General features: G+C 37.8%; 1 long non-coding RNA gene across 3 annotated transcripts in view; it reads right to left on the reverse strand.

Moving 5' to 3' along the window:
* Positions 1-7,750, reverse strand: part of LOC140494529 (uncharacterized) — a 66,506-nt gene extending 58,756 nt beyond the window's left edge. For all 3 annotated transcript variants that reach the window (XR_011964000.1, XR_011964002.1, XR_011964001.1), the window contains exon 1: positions 4,022-7,750. This is a non-coding gene — a long non-coding RNA (uncharacterized lncRNA). The remainder of the gene's footprint in view (positions 1-4,021) is intronic.
* Positions 7,751-9,556: the final 1,806 nt, after the last annotated feature.

Below are 9,556 nucleotides of genomic sequence, written 5' to 3' on the forward strand. Positions count from 1 at the left end.
AGCACAGAGTGTTGTAAGAAGCTCAAAACAGACATGGTGGGTTGAAATTAAGAACTTTAAAAGACGCAGGTATAGTTTTCCAGTGAGCAATTAGTGATGGGATTGTGTATAGAGAATAGCAAGTTTTAAAGGATGATCTATAATAGGAAATTACTGACAGCATTAGAATGGTAGGAGAAAGTAGGGACAGCAATGTTGGACATCAGAGTTGAAAAAAAAGTCTGGCACTGGAAAAGGTCAGCAAGTCAGGCAGCATCCAAGGAGCAGGGGCACTGGAAAAGCACAACAGGTCAGGTAGAATCCAAGGATGCTGCCTGACCTGCTTTACTTTTCTAGTGCCACATTTTTCACGCCAGAAACAAAATAGTACAGATAAAAGCATCAGAAGACAAACTGAGACAGGGACATAAAGTGATTTCTTTTCCAGGCAGAAGTAAAGAAGAAGGTAAACACAGTCAGAAAATCTCTGTTGTATAGCCTCACATGGCTAGGGAAAGGGACAAAATTAATAACTGTAGAGGGTGTAACCTTCACTTCCTGAGCTCAATGACTTGCCTTACAAATAATTATTTGGAAGAATTTTCTACTCATCCAATACCTCAAAGTTTACTCAGAAGGAAGATTTGAGACTTTGGGGAATCAGAGGCTAATGTAGGCAGCTCAGGCAAGACTAAAGAGGAACAGGCATGAGCGGGAAAAGAAACAACAGGAGAAGCTTACACAAGTTTGAGGAAATAATAGACTATTATTTGACGGGCTAAGATTACACTACAATGTCAGCATTTGTTACTAATGACTTAATGTGAGGTGCTGTGGGAAATACATTCAAAATGTATCGTATTATTTGGTTGCATGAAGTGACTATAGGTTGGGACAGTGAAGGCAACTTGGCTGTATGTCAATATGAGGTGACAGTACAAAAGGGAACTTCCTACAGGGTATTAAGAAAATGTTTCAATACAACAGGCATAATTTGAGTAGGCACAAAAATGATTAATACAACTTGCTGTTATAGGAATTATACATTCTAAAATAATCCAGGAATTTCACTGTAGGAAATGGTCAAACTTTAGTACACATTCAACTATTACAGACTAAGATAGTAAAGTTGTAAAAATCCAAAGGCAGTTTGTTGTAGGAACCATGCAGCAGACCATTGTAGAACTATAATTGAATACCAATTTTTTTTTAAACTAACTTGTACACGAGACCCAAGATGATCAAGACCATGCATTAGACTGTATACCAGCACCCTTGGGATTCATTACAACCCATGAAGGCAATTATGTTGGCCTTACCAAGAACATAAATTGGTTTTATGGAAGGACTTGTTTAGATAACGAACACATTTGTACAAAAACAGCAACTGCAGAGAAAACGTCTGATAGTAGCAGATTGGCACCTTTCATAATTTTTTCTTGGCCATTTGTTTTTAAAAAAAAAAGTAGCAGAGTGAACTTCTATTTGGACAGATGGTGCAGTGTAGACATTAGATCAACTGCCCAGTTAGTTTGTCTGACTTTGCTTTTTGTTGACTGCAGTCAAAAGGAGAATCAGCTACCCGATTTGATTCATCCCCGCTGATGTTATTAGTCTTTGCTGCTTTAAGTTTGAATTAATACGGTCATTAAAAAGTTGGGCAATGGTTTGAAGCATACACTGTCTAGATTGAATATGTTTGGTTTCTTTTGATTGTTTTATCTTGTGCTCCATTTTGGAAAATTAGGGAAGAAATTGCAGGGCCCCCAGCAGAAATATTTGTATCATCTATAACCACGGCGGAGGTGCCAAAGGACTGGAGGGTGGATAATGTTGTGCTTTTATTTACGAAGGCCTGTAAGGAGAATCTTGAGTACTATAGACCTGCGAGCCTGACATCGGTGGGAGTAGATGGTTAGAGACCATTATGAATTAGGATTAGCATGCATTTGGAGAGATGAGGACCAGTTAGGGATAGTCAGCATGGTTTTGTGCAAGGGAAATAGTATCTCACAAACTTGATTTGATTTTTTTTTGAAGTGGTAACCAAAAGGATTGAGGATGGAGCAGTAGACATGGTTTCAATGGACTTTAATAAAGCCTTTGAGCAGGTTCTGCATGGTAGACTAATTAGCAAAGTTAGATCATATGGGAATCAGGATGAGCTTGCCAACTGGATGCAAAATTGGCTTGCTGGTATGAGATAGAGGATGGTGGAAGGTTGTTTTTCAGACTAGAGGCCTGTGACCATTGGTGTTCCACAGGAAACTGGATCCATTTATATTTGTCATTTATAAAAACAATTTGGAAGAGAATGTAGGAAGCATAGTTAGTAAGATTGTAGACTACACCAAAGTTGGTAGTATAGTGAACAGTGAAGAAAATTATCCAATATTACAAAAAGAGATCTTGATCAGTTGGATTAATGGGCTGAATAGCAGACAGAATTTGATTTAGATAATGAGAAGTATTGCATTATGGTAAAACAAATAAGGGAAGAACTTTTACAATTAATATTCCAGTATTTCTGATGAAGGGCTTTTGCCCAAAACATTGATTTTACTGCTCCTCGGATGCTGCCTGAACTGCTGTGCTCTTCCAGTACCACTAATCCAGAATCTGGTTTCCAGCATCTGCAGTCATTGTTTGTACCCTTTTACGATTAATAGTAAGGCTTTTACAATTAATAGAACAGAGACACCTAGGGGTTCAGGTACAGAATTCTTGAGGTTGTACAGGACATTGGTGACGCCTCTTCTAGAATACTATATGCAGTTTTGGTCACTCTGATATAGGAAGGATATAAATAAACTGGAGACAGTTCAGAAAATATTTATCAGGGTGATGTTGGGAACCACCCACCAGTATCATAGGAGGTGAGGGGTGACTTTAGAGGGTTATAAAATCATGATGGGTATAGATAAGGTGACCAACAAAAGTCTTTTCTCTAGGTTAGAGCGTGATTCAAAACAAGGGAGCATATTTTCTAAGGAGGGAGGAGAAAGTTATTTTTTGAAAAGGACAAGGGTGACTTTCTTTCAACAAAGATGTGGAATTAATTGCCAGATGAAGTGGTGGTTGGAGGTATAGTATAAATATTTAAAAGACATTTGGATAAGTACATGAATAGGAATGTTTGGATGGATATGGGCCAAACGGAAGCGGAATAGTTTAGTTTGAGAACTTGGTCAGCAAGGACGAGTTGGACTGAAAGGTCTGTTTCCATGCTGTAATTCCTAACATTAAAATCAATAAATTCTACTGAATTAACCTTATGGTTTAAATCACTTAAAGTCAAAAGAGAGCCTTGCCAAAGCAAAATTCACCAAACATTGATTGCTCATCCATTAATAGGAACAAAATCAGTTAACTCTGCTGATGTACTGTTCTAATCAATCTTACTCAGTAGCAAAGCAACTGATGGTTTAAAATCATCATCCATCTGTTTTCTTCTGACTCAGAAAAACATGCATCAGGAAGATGAATAGCTTAGAAGCTTATAGTACTGGAGAGGCCAATTAACAGAGAGCTGATTGAAGTAGTCTTCATTTTGTCCAGTTACCCTAGCTCTTCCTCACATTCACTAAATTGCCACTCAACCTGGACACTCTAGGTACTTCTTCAACCATTATTTCTATATCCCAGTGTTAAATTATTTCTGGTTACCAGAATAACTGTTGGGCTATTTACCTGACATGGCACATTAAAACCTCACTATTTTCTCTTAAACTTCCTTTTTACCTAATTATTTTACCCGACATGAAGTCCACTGATGTCTCCAGCCATATCTTGCAAGTAAAGCCTCTCAGCATCAGTCATGTGCATTTTCAAAATAAGATACCAAAACCAGATGCAGTATGCTAACTGTATCTTAACTTACATTAGTATTTAAAAAATATTTTGCTACTTTTGATTCAAAATTTTGAGAGTCTGGATTCAGGTACACTAAACATTGCAAAGCCCTGGTAACAACGACCTTTCGTCTTGGTATATTAAGATTTATACATTAATTAGTTCAAAACATTTTGAAATCAAACCTTACCATTACCCCAATCAGTTCATTATCCAAAATGGGAATTAATAGAACAATAACAGAAGGAAGTTTCTGGAAAAACAAAAAAAAGACAATTAAGCAGTTAGAGAAAATGCTGGTATATAGGGAGGCAAATGCTGGTAAATAGTAATAAATTTATCCCCTTTTTTAGCTTTGACAAAGGGTCACTTAGACTCGAAACGTCAGCTTTTTCTCTCCTTACAGATGCTGTCAGACCTGCTGAGATTTTCCAGTATTTGCTCTTTTGGTTTCAGATTCCAGCATCTGCAGTCATTTACTTTTAATTAGGCAGTTAAGTGCTTGTAGATGGTCCAATCGACTAGTTTATATGTTCATTTTGAAAATAGATAAACGCTGTCTAAGGAGGGGTGATCACTAAGTGGAACTGAGCGCGGAAACTGCAATATCACCGATGAGAACTGATTCACGATGAAATTGGAGTAGGATTACAGTATGTGTGTTGTGTCTCAGAGCATCACTGCAGTATTTCCAACGTGGATAGATATGTCACCTTGCCTGTCTGATGCTGGTCTCACTTGAGGTTGACTTTTTATTGGTCTCGGAGTATGGACGACTTCCTGTACATTTATTCCAAGTTTCAACAGTTCGTCTTTTTTTTAAAAAAAGAGTTACCGATCCCAATTTTAAACAGTATTTTGCTTTGAATAAACTCAGAATTAGGCCACGCCATTTACCCATATTGGGGTTAGACTCGGCATTCGTTTGATGTCGGTCAGAGATCCCTTCGGTAACTCGTACGTTTAGAAGTGTCGCCTGTAGTCGAATTGTTGAGAACGCTAACGAATACCGATTTACATTGTTAACTAAACAGGCTTTTGATTAACATCGCAATTGAATTTAAATCAGCAAGTTGGGGTTGGGGAGGAAAACAAGGAGATAACTCGTTCCACATCCCTGCCCGCCCGGACCGGTTTGGGTAATTTAGTGACCAAGAGGGAAATTATTTAGGGAAAAAAAAACTTACAAGATGGATGCTGCAGTCAAATTGTAAACAAAAAACAGCGCGGAGTGAAAATAATGTTACAAGGCCTCTAATATCAGTGGTTAATTTCACTGAAATTTAAGTTTTATTTTCGCTGATGTAAAACTTCTGTATTTAACTGCAAATAGTCTTTTGCGAAATAAAAATTGAGCATCAGTATAACAACCTCTTCAAACACCTGCTCCTTTATGTTCCCTTTTAAGACCTCATTTGTTATATTGTACAGGACCAATCCAGTTAATATCCAATTATTTTCTGAAGTTTTAAACAAAACTGTGGTCCAATGCGACAGAAAATATTCGCAGCTGCCAAACAAAAGCCAAATTATGAGAGATAAGAACGTGACACGTTGCATTTTCGTTTCATGTTTACAGAAAGTCGCTGTCTGACGTGAAAATTAACCCAGGCCCTTCCCATGACAGGTTGTTTTATATAAAGCTCACATTATTCTAAGTCACGCCGAATGGTCAGTTGCCCCAACTATGGTTTTATTGGGTTTGTAGGTGTACATAAAGGTAATTGAATTCAAATGCCGTGAATGTAAAAGTGTAGCCATGATAATTACACTTAAACAAGTGATTGAATGGAGATCAGCGGAAATCTTGTCTGTTGTTGACAAAACGTACAAGGGCAGTAAATCTGGAAAAATACAAAACGCTAACAATAAGCAGCCGTTTAACTGCAGCTGTTAAAACAAACTGCACGGTTTGGAGACTGCTTCCAATAATAGGTGAACAGTGTCTGGATGCAGACGGCTCCAACCTATTTAGTCTAATTAAATATGCTCATTTTGACAAGTGATTTGATCCCTAAATATATCAGCATTTCATTTTTTAGTGAAACTCCAACATATGAAAATACAATTCAGAAATTTACAACCCCCCGCCATCGCATACCCAGTAGGACCTTCGTGCGAACTGAGAGTTAACAGAGATAGGTCTAGCAGTTCTGGCCCACAGCTTCAGCAAAGAGCCTCTCCGCTTAGCACGTAAAATTAACCCCTTGAGTGCGAATATGTTAGAATTCCAAGAGCTTAAATTTTCGGGGAGAAGCTACAATACTACTGCTGTAATGTCTGCAAGTTTGCTGATAAATAGGACTTTCTATTGGTGCAAGATGTAGACTTCAGACCAAGCGCTTTTGCACAGAGTCCAGTGTCGTTTTCCGAAAACGAACTAACGCATCTTAAAGATTTCCTTCCGCCAGCGCCACTGTGATTCCATAATCAAAACCGGATTCATGGACCAGGTTTCTGATGCTAACTTACCTGCTGAGAGCTTTTAGGGTTATAGATAAAATGAAGAGAATTTCAGTTCACATAGTCTCTCGTTTAAAATGAAAGGCAATTTGTCAGTTAACTATAAATTCATTTAAAATTCTAAAATCTATCACAATCCATCGTCGAACAGTATTTTATGTGTGACCCGATATAGACAGGATGCTCAATGGAGTAACTTCGGTTAAAACTCCCGTGAAGCTAGGAGGGGAGAGAGAAGAAAAATCAAACCGTGAAGTGTTCGCGTTAAATATAACGGTTTTAAGTTAAACTCGACAGATAATCACTAGGTTTTGGGAAAGATTTCTTTTCTAGCTCCAATTTCACGCCAGATTGCAGTAATTACCTCTACTTGGTCGGTCTGTTTGGTAAGCTGGCTCATTAACAGTGGAATTTCCCCAACAATTCATTTAGCACAGAAACCTCCACGCAACGTTAATGACCTCAGATACAGCAGCAGAGGCGTGTATTTAACAAAACAGTAATTAAAGTGAATCATTTCCCTCCCCTGTCCATGACGACTTGTGAACAATTGTTATTTTAAAATAACATTCAGCTCTACTTCAAATCGCAAATTGCAGAAATGTGAAAAGTTAGGAAGCTTAGACCAGGCTTAATAGGATAAAATACAACTCATATTTAAATAATTCATGAGTATTTATTCAGTTATTGTCGAAGTCGTTAATGATTTAAGTGCTATTTCTTAGAAATAGCGTTTACAAGCAAACTTCATAGCTCAATATTCATGAGATCTGCCCTGGATTTTTACCTTTTATTCGGCTTTTAGTAAAGAAGTATGAGGCAGAAATTCATTTATTCTGACATGGAAACAAGAGCAGAATATCCTCCGCTTAAACCTGGGCACGTAGATCGGAGTGAACTAGTTTGGTAGATATCGCTGGGGGCAACTATAGATATCAACGCCGCACACCCTAAGTGCGAACCAGTCTAGTCTTGATGCTTTACATTTCCAGCACTCATCTGCAGGCTGCCTTTTAATTAGCGTTTTTAATTTTCGATGACACGCTGCAATAAGATCCCTACAACAAATACCCCTTTCTCCCTACATACCAATAACTGACGCCTCAAATTATATACTGGCGTTGGTTGTGTTTAAACTTTAAAATTCCCGCTTACTTTATTGTAATTGGACAAAGAGTTATCAACAGAAACGCAAAGGATCCCTCTGAATTATTCCAAAGTTCAGTAAGTATCGATTTGCATTTTGGGGCTGTTCCCGTTAGGTTTATTACTATCACTTCACATTTATTTTACACTGGGTTATGGAATAATTGATGGAGTGGGAATTTAGCGCTGACAAAAATAAATCAGGCTTAGAACTTCAACTTTGAACACTGATTTATATCTTGCAGTCAGCAAGAATTGCATTTTTATTCAATAAACATTAAATACAAGTTAACAAGCTCCTAAACATTTACTGTGTCTCCTGACCTACCTGAGCGTTACCAGCATTTGTTTTTTTTTAAACAGTATTTCTCTAGTTTGCTGAAAAAAATCTAAACGCTTGTTTAAAATACACATGAAGTACAATACGTTTAAAAGGATTAACTAATTTAACATCGGTTTTGAAACATCTGAAAAGGTGGCGAATATTACAATACATTATTTTTGTTAAATAATTTTAGCACTATTAAAGCTGTCTAAACATTGGATGCAAAATATATACGTATCAAACGGTAAATACGAGGAAAGGAATTTATTTTGCCATATATAAATGAAACTGAAAAAGAAAGAACTATATCCTTACCTGAAGCAGTCCACGAATTGAAACTAAAATAAAAATGATGTACACCTCAGACAAGAATAGGAAAGTACTCACGAGTCAACCTAACGATGGAATGGGCCGGGATCTGGACTGAGTGACAATGCTGTTACCCTATCAGAAACCGAAACTGAGTTGAAACACCAATCAGTGAGACGATCGGGTCCAACCTGCATCTCTAGCAGGGTCGGTTGTGTGATGACTTCATTAATGTAAAAAAAAACTATTCTTTTTCAAACAAAAGGCTGCTGGAAATGTCTTGGAAGGATTTTTTTTTTCTTTTGTGATGGGTCTCTAATGAGTAACCAGTACTGAAGTCTGGCCTCTTCAGTTGTTTCCTGTGATGTGAAGGAGCAGCTTGCCCCCAGGATTTTTTATACCTGAAGGTTGAGGCGAGGGGCGGAGTAACCGAGAAGAGGCAATGTACAGTACACAAGCAAACGCTATCCCTATTTTTGGAGTTGCAACAGAGAGATCTGCAGCATCTGCTCCAAAAGAAATGCAATCAATTTTTTTTTGTTATTTACAGCACCCGGGGTAACTGATTTTTTTTTGGAAGGGGGTGAACTCATAATTTACGTTAATATATCGAAAATTTAAGTGGACGTTTATAGAGGACAAAAAAGTAAACAAAAAGCCAAAAAAAGGTTCTCTAAGGGGCTCTTGAATGGCGAGATGAATTCTAAATTTTAACTTTGAGTAGAATTTTCCAGACTGGTTGCGGAAGTGCGTTAAAGAAACTCGGCTGATTTTTAAAAAGAAATATACTCAATTTTGGAGTTATATTAAAGAGTCATAACTCACAAAGGGCCATTGTCATCTCTTTCAGATCGGGTGAGGGGATTGAACCCATTCTGTTGGCTTTAATCAGCACCTCGCTCTAGGCTTCTAACTAAATGAACAGTCGTAGATTGAAGAAAAATCACCACAACTGAACCGCAGTATTTAATAACAACTGTGTTCTGATCAGCATTCAAATTCCCATTATATTGTTTGCAGCCATTCCCAAGTGACCATTTTGTTGTACCTGAGAGTAATTTATAACAAGTCACAATGATTCCAGACATTGGGCTGAAAAAAAAGGCCTAGAACTGTGGATGCTGGAAATCCATAACAAAAACTGCTGGAGAAACTCAGCAGGTCTGGCAGCATCTGTAAAGAGAAAAACAGAGTTAATGTTTCAGTGACTAAAGAAGGTTGACTGGACTCAAAATATTAACTCTGTTTGCTCTACACAGATGCTGTCAAGTTTCTCCAACAATTTCTGTTTTTGACACAGCTAAATAAGGCCTCTCATGTGTAGGTGACAGCCAACTAATATTGTACTTTTTTTGTCAGGTCATAGTTATTTACATTTTCGTTCAACCAAGAGTGTGGTGCTGGAAAAGCACAGCAGGTCTGGCAGCATCTGAGGAGCAGGAGAATCGACGTTTCAGGCATACGCCCTTCATCAGGAATGGA

The sequence above is a fragment of the Chiloscyllium punctatum genome, chromosome 24 (genome assembly GCF_047496795.1).
Source record: "Chiloscyllium punctatum isolate Juve2018m chromosome 24, sChiPun1.3, whole genome shotgun sequence".
NCBI lineage: Eukaryota > Metazoa > Chordata > Chondrichthyes > Orectolobiformes > Hemiscylliidae > Chiloscyllium > Chiloscyllium punctatum.